Here is a 26,865-nt window from a genome sequence, read left to right as displayed (position 1 = left end):
TGCCTTTCCTCAGTGCTCTGCAAGCTCTCCAGGACAACAGCAAATATGGGGCTCTGTGCTTTCTTTTGTTCTGAACAAGTGTTAGTGTTTTCTGCAGAAAAGCGATTCTGCAAAGCAATGTGAACACTTCTGCTTCCCAGGCACAGAGAAGGTGCTAGCAGGGAATTCTCTGCCTGCCTTTCCCCAGTGCTCTGCAAGCTCTCCAGGACAACATAAAATCTGGGACTCTGTGCTTTCTTTTGTTCTGAACAAGTGTTAGTGTTTTCTGCACAAAGGCGATTCTGCGAAGCAATGTGAACACTTCTGCTTCCCAGGCACAGAGAAGGTGCTAGCAGGGAATTCTCTGCCTGCCTTTCCCCAGTGCTCTGCAAGCTCTACAGGACAACATAAAATCTGGGGCTCTGTGCTTTCTTTCCTTCTGAACAAGTGTTACTGTTTTCTGCACAAAAGCGATTCTGCGAAGCAATGTGAACACTTCTGCTTCACAGGCACAGAGAAGGTCCTAGCAGGGAATTCTCTGCCTGCCTTTCCCCAGTGCTATGCAAGCTCTCCAGAAAAACAGCAAATCTGGGGCTCTGTGCTTTCTTTAGTTCTGAACAATTGTTAGTGTTTTCTGCACAAAAGCGATTCTGCGAAGCAATGTAAACACTTCTGCTTCCCAGGCACAGAGAAGGTGCTAGCAGGGAATTCTCTGCCTGCCTTTCCCCAGTGCTCTGCAAGCTCTCCAGGACAACATAGAATCTGGGGCTCTGTGCTTTCTTTTGTTCTGAACAAGTGTTAGTGTTTTCTGCAGAAAAGCGATTATGCGAAGTAATGTGAACACTTCTGCTTCCCAGGCACAGAGAAGGTGCTAGCAGGGAATTCTCTGACTGCCTTTCCCCAGTGCTCTGCAAGCTCTACAGGACAACATAAAATCTGGGGCTCTGTGCTTTCTTTTGTTCTGAACAAGTGTTACTGTTTTCTGCAGAAAAGCGATTCTGCGAAGCAATGTGAACACTTCTGCTTCCCAGGCACAGAGAAGGAGCTAGCAGGGAATTCTCTGCCTGCCTCTCCCCAGTGCACTGCAAGCTCTCCAGAACAGCAGCAATTCTGGGGCTCTGTGCTTTCTTTTGTTCTGAACAAGTGTTAGTGTTTTCTGCACAAAGGCGATTCTGCGAAGCAATGTGAACACTTCTGCTTCCCAGGCACAGAGAAGGTGCTAGCAGGGAATTCTCGGCCTGCCTTTCCCCAGTGTTCTGCAAGCTCTACAGGACAACATAAAATCTGGGGCTCTGTGCTTTCTTTTGTTCTGAACAAGTGTTAGTGTTTTCTGCAGAAAAGCGATTCTGCGAAGCAATGTGAACACTTCTGCTTCCCAGGCACAGAGAAGGTACTAGCAGGGAATTCTCTGCCTGCCTTTCCGCAGTACTATGCAAGCTCTCCAGAAGAACAGCAAATCTGGGGCTCTGTGCTTTCTTTTGTTCTGAACAAGTGTTAGTGTTTTCTGCAGAAAAGCGATTCTGCGAAGCAATGTAAACACTTCTGCTTCCCAGGCACAGAGAAAGTGCTAGCAGGGAATTCCCTGCCTGCCTTTCCCCAGTGCTCTGCAAGCTCTCCAGGACAACATAAAATCTGGGGCTCTGTGCTTTCTTTTGTTCTGAACAAGTGTTAGTGTTTTCTGCACAAAGGCGATTCTGCGAAGCAATGTGAACACTTCTGCTTCCCAGGCACAGAGAAGGTGCTAGCAGGGAATTCTCTGCCTGCCTTTCCCCAGTGCTCTGCAAGCTCTACAGGACAACATAAAATCTGGGGCTCTGTGCTTTCTTTTGTTCTGAACAAGTGTTAGTGTTTTCTGCAGAAAAGCGATTCTGCGAAGCAATGTGAAAACTTCTGCTTCCCAGGCACAGAGAAGGTGCTAGCAAGGAATTCTCTGCCTGCCTTTCCTCAGTGCTCTGCAAGCTCTCCAGGACAACATAAAATCTGGGGCTCTGTGCTTTCTTTTGTTCTGAACAAGTGTTAGTGTTTTCTGCAGAAAAGCGATTCTGCGAAGTAATGTGAACACTTCTGCTTCCCAGGCACAGAGAAGGTGCTAGCAAGGAATTCTCTGCCTGCCTCTCCCCAGTGCTCTGCAAGCTCTCCAGAAGAGCAGCAATTCTGGGGCTCTGTGCTTTCTTTTGTTCTGAACAAGTGTTAGTGTTTTCTGCACAAAGGCGATTCTGCGAAGCAATGTGAACACTTCTGCTTCCCAGGCACACAGAAGGTGCTAGCAGGGAATTCTCTGCCTGCCTTTCCCCAGTGCTCTGCAAGCTCTACAGTACAACATAAAATCTGGGGCTCTGTGCTTTCTTTTGTTCTGAACAAGTGTTAGTGTTTTCTGCAGAAAAGCGATTCTGCGAAGCAATGTGAACACTTCTGCTTCCCAGGCACAGAGAAGGTGCTAGCAAGGAATTCTCTGCCTGCCTTTCCTCAGTGCTCTGCAAGCTCTCCAGGACAACATAAAATCTGGGGCTCTGTGCTTTCTTTTGTTCTGAACAAGTGTTAGTGTTTTCTGCAGAAAAGCGATTCTGCGAAGCAATGTGAACACTTCTGCTTCCCAGGCACAGAGAAGGTGCTAGCAGGGAATTCTCTGCCTGCCTTTCCCCAGTGCTCTGCAAGCTCTCCAGGACAACATAAAATCTGGGGCTCTGTGCTTTCTTTGTTCTGAACAACTGTTAGTATTTTCTGCACAAAGGCGATTCTGCGAAGCAATGTGAACACTTCTGCTTCCCAGGCACAGAGAAGGTGCTAGCAGGGAATTCTCTGCCTGCATTTCCCCAGTGCTCTGCAAGCTCTACAGGACAACATAAAATCTGGGGCTCTGTGCTTTCTTTTGTTCTGAACAAGTGTTAGTGTTTTCTGCACAAAGGCGATTCTGCGAAGCAATGTGAACACTTCTGCTTCCCAGGCACACAGAAGGTGCTAGCAGGGAATTCTCTGCCTGCCTTTCCCCAGTGCTCTGCAAGCTCTCCAGGACAACATAAAATCTGGGGCTCTGTGCTTTCTTTTGTTCTGAACAAGTGTTAGTGTTTTCTGCACAAAGGCGATTCTGCGAAGCAATGTGAACACTTCTGCTTCCCAGGCACAGAGAAAGTACTAGCAGAGAATTCTCTGCCTGCCTTTCCCCAGTGCTCTGCAAGCTCTCCAGAAGAACAGCAAATCTGGGGCTCTGTGCTTTCTTTTGTTCTGAACAAGTGTTAGTGTTTTCTGCAGAAAAGCGATTCTGCGAAGCAATGTGAACACTTCTGCTTCCCAGGCACAGAGAAGGTGCTAGCAGGGAATTCTCTGCCTGCCTTTCCCCAGTGCTCTGCAAGCTCTACAGGACAACATAGAATCTGGGGCTCTGTGCTTTCTTTTGTTCTGAACAAGTGTTAGTGTTTTCTGCAGAAAAGGGATTCTGCGAAGCAATGTGAACACTTCTGCTTCCCAGGCACAGAGAAGGTGCTAGCAAGGAATTCTCTGCCTGCCTTTCCTCAGTGCTCTGCAAGCTCTCCAGGACAACATAAAATCTGGGGCTCTGTGCTTTCTTTTGTTCTGAACAAGTGTTAGTGTTTTCTGCAGAAAAGCGATTCTGCGAAGTAATGTAAACACTTCTGCTTCCCAGGCACAGAGAAGGTGCTAGCAGGGAATTCTCTGCCTGCCTTTCCCCAGTGCTCTGCAAGCTCTCCAGAACAGCAGCAAATCTGGGGCTCTGTGCTTTCTTTTGTTCTGAACAAGTGTTAGTGTTTTCTGCACAAAGGCGATTCTGCGAAGCAATGTGAACATTTCTGCTTCCCAGGCACAGAGAAGGTGCTAGCAGGGAATTCTCTGCCTCCCTTTCCCCAGTGTTCTGCAAGCTCTCCAGGACAACATAGAATCCGGGGCTCTGTGCTTTCTTTCCTTCTGAACAAGTGTTACTGTTTTCTGCACAAAAGCGATTCTGCGAAGCAATGTGAACACTTCTGCTTCCCAGGCACAGAGAAGGTGCTAGCAGGGAATTCTCTGCCTGCCTTTCCTCAGTGCTCTGCAAGCTCTACAGTACAACATAAAATCTGGGGCTCTGTGCTTTCTTTTGTTCTGAACAAGTGTTAGTGTTTTCTGCAGAAAAGCGATTCTGCGAAGCAATGTGAACACTTCTGCTTCCCAGGCACAGAGAAGGTGCTAGCAAGGAATTCTCTGCCTGCCTTTCCTCAGTGCTCTGCAAGCTCTCCAGGACAACAGCAAATCTGGGGCTCTGTGCTTTCTTTTGTTCTGAACAAGTGTTAGTGTTTTCTGCAGAAAAGCGATTCTGCGAAGCAATGTGAACACTTCTGCTTCCCAGGCACAGAGAAGGTGCTAGCAGGGAATTCTCTGCCTGCCTTTCCCCAGTGCTCTGCAAGCTCTCCAGGACAACATAAAATCTGGGACTCTGTGCTTTCTTTTGTTCTGAACAAGTGTTAGTGTTTTCTGCACAAAGGCGATTCTGCGAAGCAATGTGAACACTTCTGCTTCCCAGGCACAGAGAAGGTGCTAGCAGGGAATTCTCTGCCTGCCTTTCCCCAGTGCTCTGCAAGCTCTACACGACAACATAAAATCTGGGGCTCTGTGCTTTCTTTCCTTCTGAACAAGTGTTAGTGTTTTCTGCACAAAAGCGATTCTGCGAAGCAATGTGAACACTTCTGCTTCACAGGCACAGAGAAGGTACTAGCAGGGAATTCTCTGCCTGCCTTTCCCCAGTGCTATGCAAGCTCTCCAGAAAAACAGCAAATCTGGGGCTCTGTGCTTTCTTTAGTTCTGAACAATTGTTAGTGTTTTCTGCACAAAAGCGATTCTGCGAAGCAATGTAAACACTTCTGCTTCCCAGGCACAGAGAAGGTGCTAGCAGGGAATTCTCTGCCTGCCTTTCCCCAGTGCTCTGCAAGCTCTCCAGGACAACATAGAATCTGGGGCTCTGTGCTTTCTTTTGTTCTGAACAAGTGTTAGTGTTTTCTGCAGAAAAGCGATTATGCGAAGTAATGTGAACACTTCTGCTTCCCAGGCACAGAGAAGGTGCTAGCAGGGAATTCTCTGACTGCCTTTCCCCAGTGCTCTGCAAGCTCTACAGGACAACATAAAATCTGGGGCTCTGTGCTTTCTTTTGTTCTGAACAAGTGTTAGTGTTTTCTGCAGAAAAGCAATTCTGCGAAGCAATGTGAACACTTCTGCTTCCCAGGCACAGAGAAGGTTCCAGCAAGGAATTCTCTGCCTGCCTTTCCTCAGTGCTCTGCAAGCTCTCCAGGACAACATAAAATCTGGGGCTCTGTGCTTTCTTTTGTTCTGAACAAGTGTTACTGTTTTCTGCAGAAAAGCGATTCTGCGAAGCAATGTGAACACTTCTGCTTCCCAGGCACAGAGAAGGAGCTAGCAGGGAATTCTCTGCCTGCCTCTCCCCAGTGCACTGCAAGCTCTCCAGAACAGCAGCAATTCTGGGGCTCTGTGCTTTCTTTTGTTCTGAACAAGTGTTAGTGTTTTCTGCACAAAGGCGATTCTGCGAAGCAATGTGAACACTTCTGCTTCCCAGGCACAGAGAAGGTGCTAGCAGGGAATTCTCGGCCTGCCTTTCCCCAGTGTTCTGCAAGCTCTACAGGACAACATAAAATCTGGGGCTCTGTGCTTTCTTTTGTTCTGAACAAGTGTTAGTGTTTTCTGCAGAAAAGCGATTCTGCGAAGCAATGTGAACACTTCTGCTTCCCAGGCACAGAGAAGGTGCTAGCAGGGAATTCTCTGCCTGCCTTTCCCCAGTGCTCTGCAAGCTCTCCAGAAGAACAGCAAATCTGGGGCTCTGTGCTTTCTTTAGTTCTGAACAATTGTTAGTGTTTTCTGCACAAAAGCGATTCTGCGAAGCAATGTAAACACTTCTCCTTCCCAGGCACAGAGAAGGTGCTAGCAAGGAATTCTCTGCCTGCCTTTCCTCAGTGCTCTGCAAGCTCTCCAGGACAACATAGAATCTGGGGCTCTGTGCTTTCTTTTGTTCTGAACAAGTGTTAGTGTTTTCTGCACAAAAGCGATTCTGCGAAGCAATGTGAACACTTCTGCTTCCCAGGCACAGAGAAGGTGCTAGCAGGGAATTCTCTGCCTGCCTTTCCCCAGTGCTCTGCAAGCGGTCCAGGACAACATAGAATCTGGGGCTCTGTGCTTTCTTTTGTTCTGAACAAGTGTTAGTGTTTTCTGCACAAAGGCGATTCTGCGAAGCAATGTGAACACTTCTGCTTCCCAGGCACAGAGAAAGTGCTAGCAGGGAATTCCCTGCCTGCCTTTCCCCAGTGCTCTGCAAGCTCTCCAGGACAACATAGAATCTGGGGCTCTGTGCTTTCTTTTGTTCTGAACAAGTGTTAGTGTTTTCTGCACAAAGGCGATTCTGCGAAGCAATGTGAACACTTCTGCTTCCCAGGCACAGAGAAGGTGCTAGCAAGGAATTCTCTGCCTGCCTTTCCTCAGTGCTCTGCAAGCTCTCCAGGACAACATAAAATCTGGGGCTCTGTGCTTTCTTTTGTTCTGAACAAGTGTTAGTGTTTTCTGCACAAAGGCGATTCTGCGAAGCAATGTGAACACTTCTGCTTCCCAGGCACAGAGAAGGTGCTAGCAGGGAATTCTCTGCCTGCCTTTCCCCAGTGCTCTGCAAGCTCTACAGGACAACATAAAATCTGGGGCTCTGTGCTTTCTTTCCTTCTGAACAAGTGTTACTGTTTTCTGCACAAAAGCGATTCTGCGAAGCAATGTGAACACTTCTGCTTCCCAGGCACAGAGAAGGTACTAGCAGGGAATTCCCTGCCTGCCTTTCCCCAGTGCTCTGCAAGCTCTCCAGGACAACATAGCATCTGGGGCTCTGTGCTTTCTTTTGTTCTGAACAAGTGTTAGTGTTTTCTGCACAAAGGCGATTCTGCGAAGCAATGTGAACACTTCTGCTTCCCAGGCACAGAGAAGGTGCTAGCAGGGAATTCTCTGCCTGCCTTTCCCCAGTGCTCTGCAAGCTCTCCAGGACAACATAAAATCTGGGGCTCTGTGCTTTCTTTCCTTCTGAACAAGTGTTAGTGTTTTCTGCACAAAAACGATTCTGCGAAGCAATGTGAACACTTCTGCTTCCCAGGCACAGAGAAAGTGCTAGCAGGGAATTCTCTGCCTGCCTTTCCCCAGTGCTCTGCAAGCTCTACAGGACAACATAAAATCTGGGGCTCTGTGCTTTCTTTTGTTCTGAACAAGTGTTAGTGTTTTCTGCACAAAGGCGATTCTGCGAAGCAATGTGAATATTTCTGCTTCCCAGGCACAGAGAAGGTGCTAGCAGGGAATTCTCTGCCTGCCTTTCCCCAGTGCTCTGCAAGCTCTCCAGGACAACATAAAATCTAGGGCTCTGTGCTTTCTTTTGTTCTGAACAAGTGTTACTGTTTTCTGCACAAAAGCGATTCTGCGAAGCAATGTGAACACTTCTGCTTCCCAGGCACAGAGAAGGTACTAGCAGGGAATTCTCTGCCTGCCTTTCCGCAGTGCTATGCAAGCTCTCCAGAAGAACAGCAAATCTGGGGCTCTGTGCTTTCTTTTGTTCTGAACAAGTGTTAGTGTTTTCTGCAGAAAAGCGATTCTGCGAAGCAATGTAAACACTTCTGCTTCCCAGGCACAGAGAAAGTGCTAGCAGGGAATTCCCTGCCTGCCTTTCCCCAGTGCTCTGCAAGCTCTCCAGGACAACATAAAATCTGGGGCTCTGTGCTTTCTTTTGTTCTGAACAAGTGTTAGTGTTTTCTGCACAAAGGCGATTCTGCGAAGCAATGTGAACACTTCTGCTTCCCAGGCACAGAGAAGGTGCTAGCAGGGAATTCTCTGCCTGCCTTTCCCCAGTGCTCTGCAAGCTCTACAGGACAACATAAAATCTGGGGCTCTGTGCTTTCTTTTGTTCTGAACAAGTGTTAGTGTTTTCTGCAGAAAAGCGATTCTGCGAAGCAATGTGAAAACTTCTGCTTCCCAGGCACAGAGAAGGTGCTAGCAAGGAATTCTCTGCCTGCCTTTCCTCAGTGCTCTGCAAGCTCTCCAGGACAACATAAAATCTGGGGCTCTGTGCTTTCTTTTGTTCTGAACAAGTGTTAGTGTTTTCTGCACAAAAGCGATTCTGCGAAGTAATGTGAACACTTCTGCTTCCCAGGCACAGAGAAGGTGCTAGCAAGGAATTCTCTGCCTGCCTCTCCCCAGTGCTCTGCAAGCTCTCCAGAACAGCAGCAATTCTGGGGCTCTGTGCTTTCTTTTGTTCTGAACAAGTGTTAGTGTTTTCTGCACAAAGGCGATTCTGCGAAGCAATGTGAACACTTCTGCTTCCCAGGCACAGAGAAGGAGCTAGCAGGGAAATCTCTCCCTGCCTTTCCCCAGTGCTCTGCAAGCTCTCCAGAACAGCAGCAATTCTGGGGCTCTGTGCTTTCTTTTGTTCTGAACAAGTGTTAGTGTTTTCTGCACAAAAGCGATTCTGCGAAGTAATGTGAACACTTCTGCTTCCCAGGCACAGAGAAGGTGATAGCAAGGAATTCTCTGCCTGCCTTTCCCCAGTGCTCTGCAAGCTCTACAGGACAACATAAAATCTGGGGCTCTGTGCTTTCTTTCCTTCTGAACAAGTGTTACTGTTTTCTGCACAAAAGCGATTCTGCGAAGCAATGTGAACACTTCTGCTTCACAGGCACAGAGAAGGTACTAGCGTGGAATTCTCTGCCTGCCTTTCCCCAGTGCTATGCAAGCTCTCCAGAAAAACAGCAAATCTGGGGCTCTGTGCTTTCTTTAGTTCTGAACAATTGTTAGTGTTTTCTGCACAAAAGCGATTCTGCGAAGCAATGTAAACACTTCTGCTTCCCAGGCACAGAGAAGGTGCTAGCAGGGAATTCTCTGCCTGCCTTTCCCCAGTGCTCTGCAAGCTCTCCAGGACAACATAGAATCTGGGGCTCTGTGCTTTCTTTTGTTCTGAACAAGTGTTAGTGTTTTCTGCAGAAAAGCGATTATGCGAAGTAATGTGAACACTTCTGCTTCCCAGGCACAGAGAAGGTGCTAGCAGGGAATTCTCTGACTGCCTTTCCCCAGTGCTCTGCAAGCTCTACAGGACAACATAAAATCTGGGGCTCTGTGCTTTCTTTTGTTCTGAACAAGTGTTAGTGTTTTCTGCACAAAGGCGATTCTGCGAAGCAATGTGAACACTTCTGCTTCCCAGGCACAGAGAAGGTGCTAGCAAGGAATTCTCTGCCTGCCTTTCCTCAGTGCTCTGCAAGCTCTCCAGGACAACATAAAATCTGGGGCTCTGTGCTTTCTTTTGTTCTGAACAAGTGTTAGTGTTTTCTGCACAAAGGCGATTCTGCGAAGCAATGTGAACACTTCTGCTTCCCAGGCACAGAGAAGGTGCTAGCAAGGAATTCTCTGCCTGCCTTTCCTCAGTGCTCTGCAAGCTCTCCAGGACAACATAAAATCTGGGGCTCTGTGCTTTCTTTTGTTCTGAACAAGTGTTAGTGTTTTCTGCACAAAGGCGATTCTGCGAAGCAATGTGAACACTTCTGCTTCCCAGGCACAGAGAAGGTGCTAGCAGGGAATTCTCTGCCTGCCTTTCCCCAGTGCTCTGCAAGCTCTCCAGGACAACATAAAATCTGGGGCTCTGTGCTTTCTTTCCTTCTGAACAAGTGTTACTGTTTTCTGCACAAAAGCGATTCTGCGAAGCAATGTGAACACTTCTGCTTCCCAGGCACAGAGAAGGTACTAGCAGGGAATTCCCTGCCTGCCTTTCCTCAGTGCTCTGCAAGCTCTCCAGGACAACATAAAATCTGGGGCTCTGTGCTTTCTTTTGTTCTGAACAAGTGTTAGTGTTTTCTGCAGAAAAGCGATTCTGCGAAGTAATGTGAACACTTCTGCTTCCCAGGCACAGAGAAGGTGCTAGCAAGGAATTCTCTGCCTGCCTTTCCCCAGTGCTCTGCAAGCTCTCCAGGACAGCAGCAATTCTGGGGCTCTGTGCTTTCTTTTGTTCTGAACAAGTGTTAGTGTTTTCTGCACAAAGGTGATTCTGCGAAGCAATGTGAACACTTCTGCTTCCCAGGCACAGAGAAGGAGCTAGCAGGGAAATCTCTCCCTGCCTTTCCCCAGTGCTCTGCAAGCTCTCCAGAACAGCAGCAATTCTTGGGCTCTGTGCTTTCTTTTGTTCTGAACAAGTGTTAGTGTTTTCTGCACAAAAGCGATTCTGCGAAGTAATGTGAACACTTCTGCTTCCCAGGCACAGAGAAGGTGATAGCAAGGAATTCTCTGCCTGCCTTTCCCCAGTGCTCTGCAAGCTCTACAGGACAACATAAAATCTGGGGCTCTGTGCTTTCTTTCCTTCTGAACAAGTGTTACTGTTTTCTGCACAAAAGCGATTCTGCGAAGCAATGTGAACACTTCTGCTTCACAGGCACAGAGAAGGTACTAGCAGGGAATTCTCTGCCTGCCTTTCCCCAGTGCTATGCAAGCTCTCCAGAAAAACAGCAAATCTGGGGCTCTGTGCTTTCTTTAGTTCTGAACAATTGTTAGTGTTTTCTGCACAAAAGCGATTCTGCGAAGCAATGTAAACACTTCTGCTTCCCAGGCACAGAGAAGGTGCTAGCAGGGAATTCTCTGCCTGCCTTTCCCCAGTGCTCTGCAAGCTCTCCAGGACAACATAGAATCTGGGGCTCTGTGCTTTCTTTTGTTCTGAACAAGTGTTAGTGTTTTCTGCAGAAAAGCGATTATGCGAAGTAATGTGAACACTTCTGCTTCCCAGGCACAGAGAAGGTGCTAGCAGGGAATTCTCTGACTGCCTTTCCCCAGTGCTCTGCAAGCTCTACAGGACAACATAAAATCTGGGGCTCTGTGCTTTCTTTTGTTCTGAACAAGTGTTAGTGTTTTCTGCAGAAAAGCGATTCTGCGAAGCAATGTGAACACTTCTGCTTCCCAGGCACAGAGAAGGTTCCAGCAAGGAATTCTCTGCCTGCCTTTCCTCAGTGCTCTGCAAGCTCTCCAGGACAACATAAAATCTGGGGCTCTGTGCTTTCTTTTGTTCTGAACAAGTGTTACTGTTTTCTGCAGAAAAGCGATTCTGCGAAGCAATGTGAACACTTCTGCTTCCCAGGCACAGAGAAGGAGCTAGCAGGGAATTCTCTGCCTGCCTCTCCCCAGTGCACTGCAAGCTCTCCAGAACAGCAGCAATTCTGGGGCTCTGTGCTTTCTTTTGTTCTGAACAAGTGTTAGTGTTTTCTGCACAAAGGCGATTCTGCGAAGCAATGTGAACACTTCTGCTTCCCAGGCACAGAGAAGGTGCTAGCAGGGAATTCTCGGCCTGCCTTTCCCCAGTGTTCTGCAAGCTCTACAGGACAACATAAAATCTGGGGCTCTGTGCTTTCTTCTGTTCTGAACAAGTGTTAGTGTTTTCTGCAGAAAAGCGATTCTGCGAAGCAATGTGAACACTTTGCTTCCCAGGCACAGAGAAGGTGCTAGCAAGGAATTCTCTGCCTGCCTTTCCTCAGTGCTCTGCAAGCTCTACAGGACAACATAAAATCTGGGGCTCTGTGCTTTCTTTTGTTCTGAACAAGTGTTAGTGTTTTCTGCAGAAAAGCGATTCTGCGAAGCAATGTGAACACTTCTGCTTCCCAGGCACAGAGAAGGTGCTAGCAGGGAATTCTCTGCCTGCCTTTCCCCAGTGCTCTGCAAGCTCTCCAGAAGAACAGCAAATCTGGGGCTCTGTGCTTTCTTTAGTTCTGAACAATTGTTAGTGTTTTCTGCACAAAAGCGATTCTGCGAAGCAATGTAAACACTTCTCCTTCCCAGGCACAGAGAAGGTGCTAGCAAGGAATTCTCTGCCTGCCTTTCCTCAGTGCTCTGCAAGCTCTCCAGGACAACATAGAATCTGGGGCTCTGTGCTTTCTTTTGTTCTGAACAAGTGTTAGTGTTTTCTGCACAAAAGCGATTCTGCGAAGCAATGTGAACACTTCTGCTTCCCAGGCACAGAGAAGGTGCTAGCAGGGAATTCTCTGCCTGCCTTTCCCCAGTGCTCTGCAAGCTCTACAGGACAACATAGAATCTGGGGCTCTGTGCTTTCTTTTCTTCTGAACAAGTGTTAGTGTTTTCTGCACAAAGGCGATTCTGCGAAGCAATGTGAACACTTCTGCTTCACAGGCACAGAGAAGGTACTAGCAGGGAATTCTCTGCCTGCCTTTCCCCAGTGCTATGCAAGCTCTCCAGAAAAACAGCAAATCTGGGGCTCTGTGCTTTCTTTAGTTCTGAACAATTGTTAGTGTTTTCTGCACAAAAGCGATTCTGCGAAGCAATGTAAACACTTCTGCTTCCCAGGCACAGAGAAGGTGCTAGCAGGGAATTCTCTGCCTGCCTTTCCCCAGTGCTCTGCAAGCTCTCCAGGACAACATAGAATCTGGGGCTCTGTGCTTTCTTTTGTTCTGAACAAGTGTTAGTGTTTTCTGCAGAAAAGCGATTATGCGAAGTAATGTGAACACTTCTGCTTCCCAGGCACAGAGAAGGTGCTAGCAGGGAATTCTCTGACTGCCTTTCCCCAGTGCTCTGCAAGCTCTACAGGACAACATAAAATCTGGGGCTCTGTGCTTTCTTTTGTTCTGAACAAGTGTTAGTGTTTTCTGCAGAAAAGCGATTCTGCGAAGCAATGTGAACACTTCTGCTTCCCAGGCACAGAGAAGGTTCCAGCAAGGAATTCTCTGCCTGCCTTTCCTCAGTGCTCTGCAAGCTCTCCAGGACAACATAAAATCTGGGGCTCTGTGCTTTCTTTTGTTCTGAACAAGTGTTACTGTTTTCTGCAGAAAAGCGATTCTGCGAAGCAATGTGAACACTTCTGCTTCCCAGGCACAGAGAAGGAGCTAGCAGGGAATTCTCTGCCTGCCTCTCCCCAGTGCACTGCAAGCTCTCCAGAACAGCAGCAATTCTGGGGCTCTGTGCTTTCTTTTGTTCTGAACAAGTGTTAGTGTTTTCTGCACAAAGGCGATTCTGCGAAGCAATGTGAACACTTCTGCTTCCCAGGCACAGAGAAGGTGCTAGCAGGGAATTCTCGGCCTGCCTTTCCCCAGTGTTCTGCAAGCTCTACAGGACAACATAAAATCTGGGGCTCTGTGCTTTCTTTTGTTCTGAACAAGTGTTAGTGTTTTCTGCAGAAAAGCGATTCTGCGAAGCAATGTGAACACTTCTGCTTCCCAGGCACAGAGAAGGTGCTAGCAGGGAATTCTCTGCCTGCCTTTCCCCAGTGCTCTGCAAGCTCTCCAGGACAACAGCAAATCTGGGGCTCTGTGCTTTCTTTAGTTCTGAACAATTGTTAGTGTTTTCTGCACAAAAGCGATTCTGCGAAGCAATGTAAACACTTCTCCTTCCCAGGCACAGAGAAGGTGCTAGCAAGGAATTCTCTGCCTGCCTTTCCTCAGTGCTCTGCAAGCTCTCCAGGACAACATAGAATCTGGGGCTCTGTGCTTTCTTTTGTTCTGAACAAGTGTTAGTGTTTTCTGCACAAAAGCGATTCTGCGAAGCAATGTGAACACTTCTGCTTCCCAGGCACAGAGAAGGTGCTAGCAGGGAATTCTCTGCCTGCCTTTCCCCAGTGCTCTGCAAGCGGTCCAGGACAACATAGAATCTGGGGCTCTGTGCTTTCTTTTGTTCTGAACAAGTGTTAGTGTTTTCTGCACAAAGGCGATTCTGCGAAGCAATGTGAACACTTCTGCTTCCCAGGCACAGAGAAAGTGCTAGCAGGGAATTCCCTGCCTGCCTTTCCCCAGTGCTCTGCAAGCTCTCCAGGACAACATAGAATCTGGGGCTCTGTGCTTTCTTTTGTTCTGAACAAGTGTTAGTGTTTTCTGCACAAAGGCGATTCTGCGAAGCAATGTGAACACTTCTGCTTCCCAGGCACAGAGAAGGTGCTAGCAAGGAATTCTCTGCCTGCCTTTCCTCAGTGCTCTGCAAGCTCTCCAGGACAACATAAAATCTGGGGCTCTGTGCTTTCTTTTGTTCTGAACAAGTGTTAGTGTTTTCTGCACAAAGGCGATTCTGCGAAGCAATGTGAACACTTCTGCTTCCCAGGCACAGAGAAGGTGCTAGCAGGGAATTCTCTGCCTGCCTTTCCCCAGTGCTCTGCAAGCTCTACAGGACAACATAAAATCTGGGGCTCTGTGCTTTCTTTCCTTCTGAACAAGTGTTACTGTTTTCTGCACAAAAGCGATTCTGCGAAGCAATGTGAACACTTCTGCTTCCCAGGCACAGAGAAGGTACTAGCAGGGAATTCCCTGCCTGCCTTTCCCCAGTGCTCTGCAAGCTCTCCAGGACAACATAGCATCTGGGGCTCTGTGCTTTCTTTTGTTCTGAACAAGTGTTAGTGTTTTCTGCACAAAGGCGATTCTGCGAAGCAATGTGAACACTTCTGCTTCCCAGGCACAGAGAAGGTGCTAGCAGGGAATTCTCTGCCTGCCTTTCCCCAGTGCTCTGCAAGCTCTCCAGGACAACATAAAATCTGGGGCTCTGTGCTTTCTTTCCTTCTGAACAAGTGTTAGTGTTTTCTGCACAAAAACGATTCTGCGAAGCAATGTGAACACTTCTGCTTCCCAGGCACAGAGAAAGTGCTAGCAGGGAATTCTCTGCCTGCCTTTCCCCAGTGCTCTGCAAGCTCTACAGGACAACATAAAATCTGGGGCTCTGTGCTTTCTTTTGTTCTGAACAAGTGTTAGTGTTTTCTGCACAAAGGCGATTCTGCGAAGCAATGTGAATATTTCTGCTTCCCAGGCACAGAGAAGGTGCTAGCAGGGAATTCTCTGCCTGCCTTTCCCCAGTGCTCTGCAAGCTCTCCAGGACAACATAAAATCTAGGGCTCTGTGCTTTCTTTTGTTCTGAACAAGTGTTACTGTTTTCTGCACAAAAGCGATTCTGCGAAGCAATGTGAACACTTCTGCTTCCCAGGCACAGAGAAGGTACTAGCAGGGAATTCTCTGCCTGCCTTTCCGCAGTGCTATGCAAGCTCTCCAGAAGAACAGCAAATCTGGGGCTCTGTGCTTTCTTTTGTTCTGAACAAGTGTTAGTGTTTTCTGCAGAAAAGCGATTCTGCGAAGCAATGTAAACACTTCTGCTTCCCAGGCACAGAGAAAGTGCTAGCAGGGAATTCCCTGCCTGCCTTTCCCCAGTGCTCTGCAAGCTCTCCAGGACAACATAAAATCTGGGGCTCTGTGCTTTCTTTTGTTCTGAACAAGTGTTAGTGTTTTCTGCACAAAGGCGATTCTGCGAAGCAATGTGAACACTTCTGCTTCCCAGGCACAGAGAAGGTGCTAGCAGGGAATTCTCTGCCTGCCTTTCCCCAGTGCTCTGCAAGCTCTACAGGACAACATAAAATCTGGGGCTCTGTGCTTTCTTTTGTTCTGAACAAGTGTTAGTGTTTTCTGCAGAAAAGCGATTCTGCGAAGCAATGTGAAAACTTCTGCTTCCCAGGCACAGAGAAGGTGCTAGCAAGGAATTCTCTGCCTGCCTTTCCTCAGTGCTCTGCAAGCTCTCCAGGACAACATAAAATCTGGGGCTCTGTGCTTTCTTTTGTTCTGAACAAGTGTTAGTGTTTTCTGCACAAAAGCGATTCTGCGAAGTAATGTGAACACTTCTGCTTCCCAGGCACAGAGAAGGTGCTAGCAAGGAATTCTCTGCCTGCCTCTCCCCAGTGCTCTGCAAGCTCTCCAGAACAGCAGCAATTCTGGGGCTCTGTGCTTTCTTTTGTTCTGAACAAGTGTTAGTGTTTTCTGCACAAAGGCGATTCTGCGAAGCAATGTGAACACTTCTGCTTCCCAGGCACAGAGAAGGAGCTAGCAGGGAAATCTCTCCCTGCCTTTCCCCAGTGCTCTGCAAGCTCTCCAGAACAGCAGCAATTCTTGGGCTCTGTGCTTTCTTTTGTTCTGAACAAGTGTTAGTGTTTTCTGCACAAAGGCGATTCTGCGAAGCAATGTGAACACTTCTGCTTCCCAGGCACAGAGAAGGTGCTAGCAGGGAATTCTCGGCCTGCCTTTCCCCAGTGTTCTGCAAGCTCTACAGGACAACATAAAATCTGGGGCTCTGTGCTTTCTTCTGTTCTGAACAAGTGTTAGTGTTTTCTGCAGAAAAGCGATTCTGCGAAGCAATGTGAACACTTTGCTTCCCAGGCACAGAGAAGGTGCTAGCAAGGAATTCTCTGCCTGCCTTTCCTCAGTGCTCTGCAAGCTCTACAGGACAACATAAAATCTGGGGCTCTGTGCTTTCTTTTGTTCTGAACAAGTGTTAGTGTTTTCTGCAGAAAAGCGATTCTGCGAAGCAATGTGAACACTTCTGCTTCCCAGGCACAGAGAAGGTGCTAGCAGGGAATTCTCTGCCTGCCTTTCCCCAGTGCTCTGCAAGCTCTCCAGAAGAACAGCAAATCTGGGGCTCTGTGCTTTCTTTAGTTCTGAACAATTGTTAGTGTTTTCTGCACAAAAGCGATTCTGCGAAGCAATGTAAACACTTCTCCTTCCCAGGCACAGAGAAGGTGCTAGCAAGGAATTCTCTGCCTGCCTTTCCTCAGTGCTCTGCAAGCTCTCCAGGACAACATAGAATCTGGGGCTCTGTGCTTTCTTTTGTTCTGAACAAGTGTTAGTGTTTTCTGCACAAAAGCGATTCTGCGAAGCAATGTGAACACTTCTGCTTCCCAGGCACAGAGAAGGTGCTAGCAGGGAATTCTCTGCCTGCCTTTCCCCAGTGCTCTGCAAGCTCTACAGGACAACATAGAATCTGGGGCTCTGTGCTTTCTTTTCTTCTGAACAAGTGTTAGTGTTTTCTGCACAAAGGCGATTCTGCGAAGCAATGTGAACACTTCTGCTTCACAGGCACAGAGAAGGTACTAGCAGGGAATTCTCTGCCTGCCTTTCCCCAGTGCTATGCAAGCTCTCCAGAAAAACAGCAAATCTGGGGCTCTGTGCTTTCTTTAGTTCTGAACAATTGTTAGTGTTTTCTGCACAAAAGCGATTCTGCGAAGCAATGTAAACACTTCTGCTTCCCAGGCACAGAGAAGGTGCTAGCAGGGAATTCTCTGCCTGCCTTTCCCCAGTGCTCTGCAAGCTCTCCAGGACAACATAGAATCTGGGGCTCTGTGCTTTCTTTTGTTCTGAACAAGTGTTAGTGTTTTCTGCAGAAAAGCGATTATGCGAAGTAATGTGAACACTTCTGCTTCCCAGGCACAGAGAAGGTGCTAGCAGGGAATTCTCTGACTGCCTTTCCCCAGTGCTCTGCAAGCTCTACAGGACAACATAAAATCTGGGGCTCTGTGCTTTCTTTTGTTCTGAACAAGTGTTAGTGTTTTCTGCAGAAAAGCGATTCTGCGAAGCAATGTGAACACTTCTGCTTCCCAGGCACAGAGAAGGTTCCAGCAAGGAATTCTCTGCCTGCCTTTCCTCAGTGCTCTGCAAGCTCTCCAGGACAACATAAAATCTGGGGCTCTGTGCTTTCTTTTGTTCTGAACAAGTGTTACTGTTTTCTGCAGAAAAGCGATTCTGCGAAGCAATGTGAACACTTCTGCTTCCCAGGCACAGAGAAGGAGCTAGCAGGGAATTCTCTGCCTGCCTCTCCCCAGTGCACTGCAAGCTCTCCAGAACAGCAGCAATTCTGGGGCTCTGTGCTTTCTTTTGTTCTGAACAAGTGTTAGTGTTTTCTGCACAAAGGCGATTCTGCGAAGCAATGTGAACACTTCTGCTTCCCAGGCACAGAGAAGGTGCTAGCAGGGAATTCTCGGCCTGCCTTTCCCCAGTGTTCTGCAAGCTCTACAGGACAACATAAAATCTGGGGCTCTGTGCTTTCTTTTGTTCTGAACAAGTGTTAGTGTTTTCTGCAGAAAAGCGATTCTGCGAAGCAATGTGAACACTTCTGCTTCCCAGGCACAGAGAAGGTGCTAGCAGGGAATTCTCTGCCTGCCTTTCCCCAGTGCTCTGCAAGCTCTCCAGGACAACAGCAAATCTGGGGCTCTGTGCTTTCTTTAGTTCTGAACAATTGTTAGTGTTTTCTGCACAAAAGCGATTCTGCGAAGCAATGTAAACACTTCTCCTTCCCAGGCACAGAGAAGGTGCTAGCAAGGAATTCTCTGCCTGCCTTTCCTCAGTGCTCTGCAAGCTCTCCAGGACAACATAGAATCTGGGGCTCTGTGCTTTCTTTTGTTCTGAACAAGTGTTAGTGTTTTCTGCACAAAAGCGATTCTGCGAAGCAATGTGAACACTTCTGCTTCCCAGGCACAGAGAAGGTGCTAGCAGGGAATTCTCTGCCTGCCTTTCCCCAGTGCTCTGCAAGCGGTCCAGGACAACATAGAATCTGGGGCTCTGTGCTTTCTTTTGTTCTGAACAAGTGTTAGTGTTTTCTGCACAAAGGCGATTCTGCGAAGCAATGTGAACACTTCTGCTTCCCAGGCACAGAGAAAGTGCTAGCAGGGAATTCCCTGCCTGCCTTTCCCCAGTGCTCTGCAAGCTCTCCAGGACAACATAGAATCTGGGGCTCTGTGCTTTCTTTTGTTCTGAACAAGTGTTAGTGTTTTCTGCACAAAGGCGATTCTGCGAAGCAATGTGAACACTTCTGCTTCCCAGGCACAGAGAAGGTGCTAGCAAGGAATTCTCTGCCTGCCTTTCCTCAGTGCTCTGCAAGCTCTCCAGGACAACATAAAATCTGGGGCTCTGTGCTTTCTTTTGTTCTGAACAAGTGTTAGTGTTTTCTGCACAAAGGCGATTCTGCGAAGCAATGTGAACACTTCTGCTTCCCAGGCACAGAGAAGGTGCTAGCAGGGAATTCTCTGCCTGCCTTTCCCCAGTGCTCTGCAAGCTCTACAGGACAACATAAAATCTGGGGCTCTGTGCTTTCTTTCCTTCTGAACAAGTGTTACTGTTTTCTGCACAAAAGCGATTCTGCGAAGCAATGTGAACACTTCTGCTTCCCAGGCACAGAGAAGGTACTAGCAGGGAATTCCCTGCCTGCCTTTCCCCAGTGCTCTGCAAGCTCTCCAGGACAACATAGCATCTGGGGCTCTGTGCTTTCTTTTGTTCTGAACAAGTGTTAGTGTTTTCTGCACAAAGGCGATTCTGCGAAGCAATGTGAACACTTCTGCTTCCCAGGCACAGAGAAGGTGCTAGCAGGGAATTCTCTGCCTGCCTTTCCCCAGTGCTCTGCAAGCTCTCCAGGACAACATAAAATCTGGGGCTCTGTGCTTTCTTTCCTTCTGAACAAGTGTTAGTGTTTTCTGCACAAAAACGATTCTGCGAAGCAATGTGAACACTTCTGCTTCCCAGGCACAGAGAAAGTGCTAGCAGGGAATTCTCTGCCTGCCTTTCCCCAGTGCTCTGCAAGCTCTACAGGACAACATAAAATCTGGGGCTCTGTGCTTTCTTTTGTTCTGAACAAGTGTTAGTGTTTTCTGCACAAAGGCGATTCTGCGAAGCAATGTGAATATTTCTGCTTCCCAGGCACAGAGAAGGTGCTAGCAGGGAATTCTCTGCCTGCCTTTCCCCAGTGCTCTGCAAGCTCTCCAGGACAACATAAAATCTAGGGCTCTGTGCTTTCTTTTGTTCTGAACAAGTGTTACTGTTTTCTGCACAAAAGCGATTCTGCGAAGCAATGTGAACACTTCTGCTTCCCAGGCACAGAGAAGGTACTAGCAGGGAATTCTCTGCCTGCCTTTCCGCAGTGCTATGCAAGCTCTCCAGAAGAACAGCAAATCTGGGGCTCTGTGCTTTCTTTTGTTCTGAACAAGTGTTAGTGTTTTCTGCAGAAAAGCGATTCTGCGAAGCAATGTAAACACTTCTGCTTCCCAGGCACAGAGAAAGTGCTAGCAGGGAATTCCCTGCCTGCCTTTCCCCAGTGCTCTGCAAGCTCTCCAGGACAACATAAAATCTGGGGCTCTGTGCTTTCTTTTGTTCTGAACAAGTGTTAGTGTTTTCTGCACAAAGGCGATTCTGCGAAGCAATGTGAACACTTCTGCTTCCCAGGCACAGAGAAGGTGCTAGCAGGGAATTCTCTGCCTGCCTTTCCCCAGTGCTCTGCAAGCTCTACAGGACAACATAAAATCTGGGGCTCTGTGCTTTCTTTTGTTCTGAACAAGTGTTAGTGTTTTCTGCAGAAAAGCGATTCTGCGAAGCAATGTGAAAACTTCTGCTTCCCAGGCACAGAGAAGGTGCTAGCAAGGAATTCTCTGCCTGCCTTTCCTCAGTGCTCTGCAAGCTCTCCAGGACAACATAAAATCTGGGGCTCTGTGCTTTCTTTTGTTCTGAACAAGTGTTAGTGTTTTCTGCACAAAAGCGATTCTGCGAAGTAATGTGAACACTTCTGCTTCCCAGGCACAGAGAAGGTGCTAGCAAGGAATTCTCTGCCTGCCTCTCCCCAGTGCTCTGCAAGCTCTCCAGAACAGCAGCAATTCTGGGGCTCTGTGCTTTCTTTTGTTCTGAACAAGTGTTAGTGTTTTCTGCACAAAGGCGATTCTGCGAAGCAATGTGAACACTTCTGCTTCCCAGGCACAGAGAAGGAGCTAGCAGGGAAATCTCTCCCTGCCTTTCCCCAGTGCTCTGCAAGCTCTCCAGAACAGCAGCAATTCTTGGGCTCTGTGCTTTCTTTTGTTCTGAACAAGTGTTAGTGTTTTCTGCACAAAAGCGATTCTGCGAAGTAATGTGAACACTTCTGCTTCCCAGGCACAGAGAAGGTGATAGCAAGGAATTCTCTGCCTGCCTTTCCCCAGTGCTCTGCAAGCTCTACAGGACAACATAAAATCTGGGGCTCTGTGCTTTCTTTCCTTCTGAACAAGTGTTACTGTTTTCTGCACAAAAGCGATTCTGCGAAGCAATGTGAACACTTCTGCTTCACAGGCACAGAGAAGGTACTAGCAGGGAATTCTCTGCCTGCCTTTCCCCAGTGCTATGCAAGCTCTCCAGAAAAACAGCAAATCTGGGGCTCTGTGCTTTCTTTAGTTCTGAACAATTGTTAGTGTTTTCTGCACAAAAGCGATTCTGCGAAGCAATGTAAACACTTCTGCTTCCCAGGCACAGAGAAGGTGCTAGCAGGGAATTCTCTGCCTGCCTTTCCCCAGTGCTCTGCAAGCTCTCCAGGACAACATAGAATCTGGGGCTCTGTGCTTTCTTTTGTTCTGAACAAGTGTTAGTGTTTTCTGCAGAAAAGCGATTATGCGAAGTAATGTGAACACTTCTGCTTCCCAGGCACAGAGAAGGTGCTAGCAGGGAATTCTCTGACTGCCTTTCCCCAGTGCTCTGCAAGCTCTACAGGACAACATAAAATCTGGGGCTCTGTGCTTTCTTTTGTTCTGAACAAGTGTTAGTGTTTTCTGCACAAAGGCGATTCTGCGAAGCAATGTGAACACTTCTGCTTCCCAGGCACAGAGAAGGTGCTAGCAAGGAATTCTCTGCCTGCCTTTCCTCAGTGCTCTGCAAGCTCTCCAGGACAACATAAAATCTGGGGCTCTGTGCTTTCTTTTGTTCTGAACAAGTGTTAGTGTTTTCTGCACAAAGGCGATTCTGCGAAGCAATGTGAACACTTCTGCTTCCCAGGCACAGAGAAGGTGCTAGCAAGGAATTCTCTGCCTGCCTTTCCTCAGTGCTCTGCAAGCTCTCCAGGACAACATAAAATCTGGGGCTCTGTGCTTTCTTTTGTTCTGAACAAGTGTTAGTGTTTTCTGCACAAAGGCGATTCTGCGAAGCAATGTGAACACTTCTGCTTCCCAGGCACAGAGAAGGTGCTAGCAGGGAATTCTCTGCCTGCCTTTCCCCAGTGCTCTGCAAGCTCTCCAGGACAACATAAAATCTGGGGCTCTGTGCTTTCTTTCCTTCTGAACAAGTGTTACTGTTTTCTGCACAAAAGCGATTCTGCGAAGCAATGTGAACACTTCTGCTTCCCAGGCACAGAGAAGGTACTAGCAGGGAATTCCCTGCCTGCCTTTCCTCAGTGCTCTGCAAGCTCTCCAGGACAACATAAAATCTGGGGCTCTGTGCTTTCTTTTGTTCTGAACAAGTGTTAGTGTTTTCTGCAGAAAAGCGATTCTGCGAAGTAATGTGAACACTTCTGCTTCCCAGGCACAGAGAAGGTGCTAGCAAGGAATTCTCTGCCTGCCTTTCCCCAGTGCTCTGCAAGCTCTCCAGGACAGCAGCAATTCTGGGGCTCTGTGCTTTCTTTTGTTCTGAACAAGTGTTAGTGTTTTCTGCACAAAGGTGATTCTGCGAAGCAATGTGAACACTTCTGCTTCCCAGGCACAGAGAAGGAGCTAGCAGGGAAATCTCTCCCTGCCTTTCCCCAGTGCTCTGCAAGCTCTCCAGAACAGCAGCAATTCTTGGGCTCTGTGCTTTCTTTTGTTCTGAACAAGTGTTAGTGTTTTCTGCACAAAAGCGATTCTGCGAAGTAATGTGAACACTTCTGCTTCCCAGGCACAGAGAAGGTGATAGCAAGGAATTCTCTGCCTGCCTTTCCCCAGTGCTCTGCAAGCTCTACAGGACAACATAAAATCTGGGGCTCTGTGCTTTCTTTCCTTCTGAACAAGTGTTACTGTTTTCTGCACAAAAGCGATTCTGCGAAGCAATGTGAACACTTCTGCTTCACAGGCACAGAGAAGGTACTAGCAGGGAATTCTCTGCCTGCCTTTCCCCAGTGCTATGCAAGCTCTCCAGAAAAACAGCAAATCTGGGGCTCTGTGCTTTCTTTAGTTCTGAACAATTGTTAGTGTTTTCTGCACAAAAGCGATTCTGCGAAGCAATGTAAACACTTCTGCTTCCCAGGCACAGAGAAGGTGCTAGCAGGGAATTCTCTGCCTGCCTTTCCCCAGTGCTCTGCAAGCTCTCCAGGACAACATAGAATCTGGGGCTCTGTGCTTTCTTTTGTTCTGAACAAGTGTTAGTGTTCTCTGCAGAAAAGCGATTATGCGAAGTAATGTGAACACTTCTGCTTCCCAGGCACAGAGAAGGTGCTAGCAGGGAATTCTCTGACTGCCTTTCCCCAGTGCTCTGCAAGCTCTACAGGACAACATAAAATCTGGGGCTCTGTGCTTTCTTTTGTTCTGAACAAGTGTTAGTGTTTTCTGCAGAAAAGCGATTCTGCGAAGCAATGTGAACACTTCTGCTTCCCAGGCACAGAGAAGGTTCCAGCAAGGAATTCTCTGCCTGCCTTTCCTCAGTGCTCTGCAAGCTCTCCAGGACAACATAAAATCTGGGGCTCTGTGCTTTCTTTTGTTCTGAACAAGTGTTACTGTTTTCTGCAGAAAAGCGATTCTGCGAAGCAATGTGAACACTTCTGCTTCCCAGGCACAGAGAAGGAGCTAGCAGGGAATTCTCTGCCTGCCTCTCCCCAGTGCACTGCAAGCTCTCCAGAACAGCAGCAATTCTGGGGCTCTGTGCTTTCTTTTGTTCTGAACAAGTGTTAGTGTTTTCTGCACAAAGGCGATTCTGCGAAGCAATGTGAACACTTCTGCTTCCCAGGCACAGAGAAGGTGCTAGCAGGGAATTCTCGGCCTGCCTTTCCCCAGTGTTCTGCAAGCTCTACAGGACAACATAAAATCTGGGGCTCTGTGCTTTCTTCTGTTCTGAACAAGTGTTAGTGTTTTCTGCAGAAAAGCGATTCTGCGAAGCAATGTGAACACTTTGCTTCCCAGGCACAGAGAAGGTGCTAGCAAGGAATTCTCTGCCTGCCTTTCCTCAGTGCTCTGCAAGCTCTACAGGACAACATAAAATCTGGGGCTCTGTGCTTTCTTTTGTTCTGAACAAGTGTTAGTGTTTTCTGCAGAAAAGCGATTCTGCGAAGCAATGTGAACACTTCTGCTTCCCAGGCACAGAGAAGGTGCTAGCAAGGAATTCTCTGCCTGCCTCTCCCCAGTGCTCTGCAAGCTCTCCAGAACAGCAGCAATTCTGGGGCTCTGTGCTTTCTTTTGTTCTGAACAAGTGTTAGTGTTTTCTGCACAAAGGCGATTCTGCGAAGCAATGTGAACACTTCTGCTTCCCAGGCACAGAGAAGGAGCTAGCAGGGAAATCTCTCCCTGCCTTTCCCCAGTGCTCTGCAAGCTCTCCAGAACAGCAGCAATTCTTGGGCTCTGTGCTTTCTTTTGTTCTGAACAAGTGTTAGTGTTTTCTGCACAAAAGCGATTCTGCGAAGTAATGTGAACACTTCTGCTTCCCAGGCACAGAGAAGGTGATAGCAAGGAATTCTCTGCCTGCCTTTCCCCAGTGCTCTGCAAGCTCTACAGGACAACATAAAATCTGGGGCTCTGTGCTTTCTTTCCTTCTGAACAAGTGTTACTGTTTTCTGCACAAAAGCGATTCTGCGAAGCAATGTGAACACTTCTGCTTCACAGGCACAGAGAAGGTACTAGCAGGGAATTCTCTGCCTGCCTTTCCCCAGTGCTATGCAAGCTCTCCAGAAGAACAGCAAATCTGGGGCTCTGTGCTTTCTTTAGTTCTGAACTATTGTTAGTGTTTTCTGCACAAAAGCGATTCTGCGAAGCAATGTAAACACTTCTGCTTCCCAGGCACAGAGAAGGTGCTAGCAGGGAATTCTCTGCCTGCCTTTCCCCAGTGCTCTGCAAGCTCTCCAGGACAACATAGAATCTGGGGCTCTGTGCTTTCTTTTGTTCTGAACAAGTGTTAGTGTTTTCTGCAGAAAAGCGATTATGCGAAGTAATGTGAACACTTCTGCTTCCCAGGCACAGAGAAGGTGCTAGCAGGGAATTCTCTGACTGCCTTTCCCCAGTGCTCTGCAAGCTCTACAGGACAACATAAAATCTGGGGCTCTGTGCTTTCTTTTGTTCTGAACAAGTGTTAGTGTTTTCTGCACAAAGCCGATTCTGCGAAGCAATGTGAACACTTCTGCTTCCCAGGCACAGAGAAGGTGCTAGCAAGGAATTCTCTGCCTGCCTTTCCTCAGTGCTCTGCAAGCTCTCCAGGACAACATAAAATCTGGGGCTCTGTGCTTTCTTTTGTTCTGAACAAGTGTTAGTGTTTTCTGCACAAAGGCGATTCTGCGAAGCAATGTGAACACTTCTGCTTCCCAGGCACAGAGAAGGTGCTAGCAGGGAATTCTCTGCCTGCCTTTCCCCAGTGCTCTGCAAGCTCTCCAGGACAACATAAAATCTGGGGCTCTGTGCTTTCTTTCCTTCTGAACAAGTGTTACTGTTTTCTGCACAAAAGCGATTCTGCGAAGCAATGTGAACACTTCTGCTTCCCAGGCACAGAGAAGGTACTAGCAGGGAATTCCCTGCCTGCCTTTCCTCAGTGCTCTGCAAGCTCTCCAGGACAACATAAAATCTGGGGCTCTGTGCTTTCTTTTGTTCTGAACAAGTGTTAGTGTTTTCTGCAGAAAAGCGATTCTGCGAAGTAATGTGAACACTTCTGCTTCCCAGGCACAGAGAAGGTGCTAGCAAGGAATTCTCTGCCTGCCTTTCCCCAGTGCTCTGCAAGCTCTCCAGGACAGCAGCAATTCTGGGGCTCTGTGCTTTCTTTTGTTCTGAACAAGTGTTAGTGTTTTCTGCACAAAGGTGATTCTGCGAAGCAATGTGAACACTTCTGCTTCCCAGGCACAGAGAAGGAGCTAGCAGGGAAATCTCTCCCTGCCTTTCCCCAGTGCTCTGCAAGCTCTCCAGAACAGCAGCAATTCTTGGGCTCTGTGCTTTCTTTTGTTCTGAACAAGTGTTAGTGTTTTCTGCACAAAAGCGATTCTGCGAAGTAATGTGAACACTTCTGCTTCCCAGGCACAGAGAAGGTGATAGCAAGGAATTCTCTGCCTGCCTTTCCCCAGTGCTCTGCAAGCTCTACAGGACAACATAAAATCTGGGGCTCTGTGCTTTCTTTCCTTCTGAACAAGTGTTACTGTTTTCTGCACAAAAGCGATTCTGCGAAGCAATGTGAACACTTCTGCTTCACAGGCACAGAGAAGGTACTAGCAGGGAATTCTCTGCCTGCCTTTCCCCAGTGCTATGCAAGCTCTCCAGAAAAACAGCAAATCTGGGGCTCTGTGCTTTCTTTAGTTCTGAACAATTGTTAGTGTTTTCTGCACAAAAGCGATTCTGCGAAGCAATGTAAACACTTCTGCTTCCCAGGCACAGAGAAGGTGCTAGCAGGGAATTCTCTGCCTGCCTTTCCCCAGTGCTCTGCAAGCTCTCCAGGACAACATAGAATCTGGGGCTCTGTGCTTTCTTTTGTTCTGAACAAGTGTTAGTGTTTTCTGCAGAAAAGCGATTATGCGAAGTAATGTGAACACTTCTGCTTCCCAGGCACAGAGAAGGTGCTAGCAGGGAATTCTCTGACTGCCTTTCCCCAGTGCTCTGCAAGCTCTACAGGACAACATAAAATCTGGGGCTCTGTGCTTTCTTTTGTTCTGAACAAGTGTTAGTGTTTTCTGCAGAAAAGCGATTCTGCGAAGCAATGTGAACACTTCTGCTTCCCAGGCACAGAGAAGGTTCCAGCAAGGAATTCTCTGCCTGCCTTTCCTCAGTGCTCTGCAAGCTCTCCAGGACAACATAAAATCTGGGGCTCTGTGCTTTCTTTTGTTCTGAACAAGTGTTACTGTTTTCTGCAGAAAAGCGATTCTGCGAAGCAATGTGAACACTTCTGCTTCCCAGGCACAGAGAAGGAGCTAGCAGGGAATTCTCTGCCTGCCTCTCCCCAGTGCACTGCAAGCTCTCCAGAACAGCAGCAATTCTGGGGCTCTGTGCTTTCTTTTGTTCTGAACAAGTGTTAGTGTTTTCTGCACAAAGGCGATTCTGCGAAGCAATGTGAACACTTCTGCTTCCCAGGCACAGAGAAGGTGCTAGCAGGGAATTCTCGGCCTGCCTTTCCCCAGTGTTCTGCAAGCTCTACAGGACAACATAAAATCTGGGGCTCTGTGCTTTCTTTAGTTCTG

This window comes from Strix aluco, chromosome 12 (genome assembly GCF_031877795.1).
Source record: "Strix aluco isolate bStrAlu1 chromosome 12, bStrAlu1.hap1, whole genome shotgun sequence".
NCBI classification, from domain to species: Eukaryota; Metazoa; Chordata; class Aves; order Strigiformes; family Strigidae; genus Strix; species Strix aluco.
Note: the sequence above shows the minus strand (reverse complement) of the source record.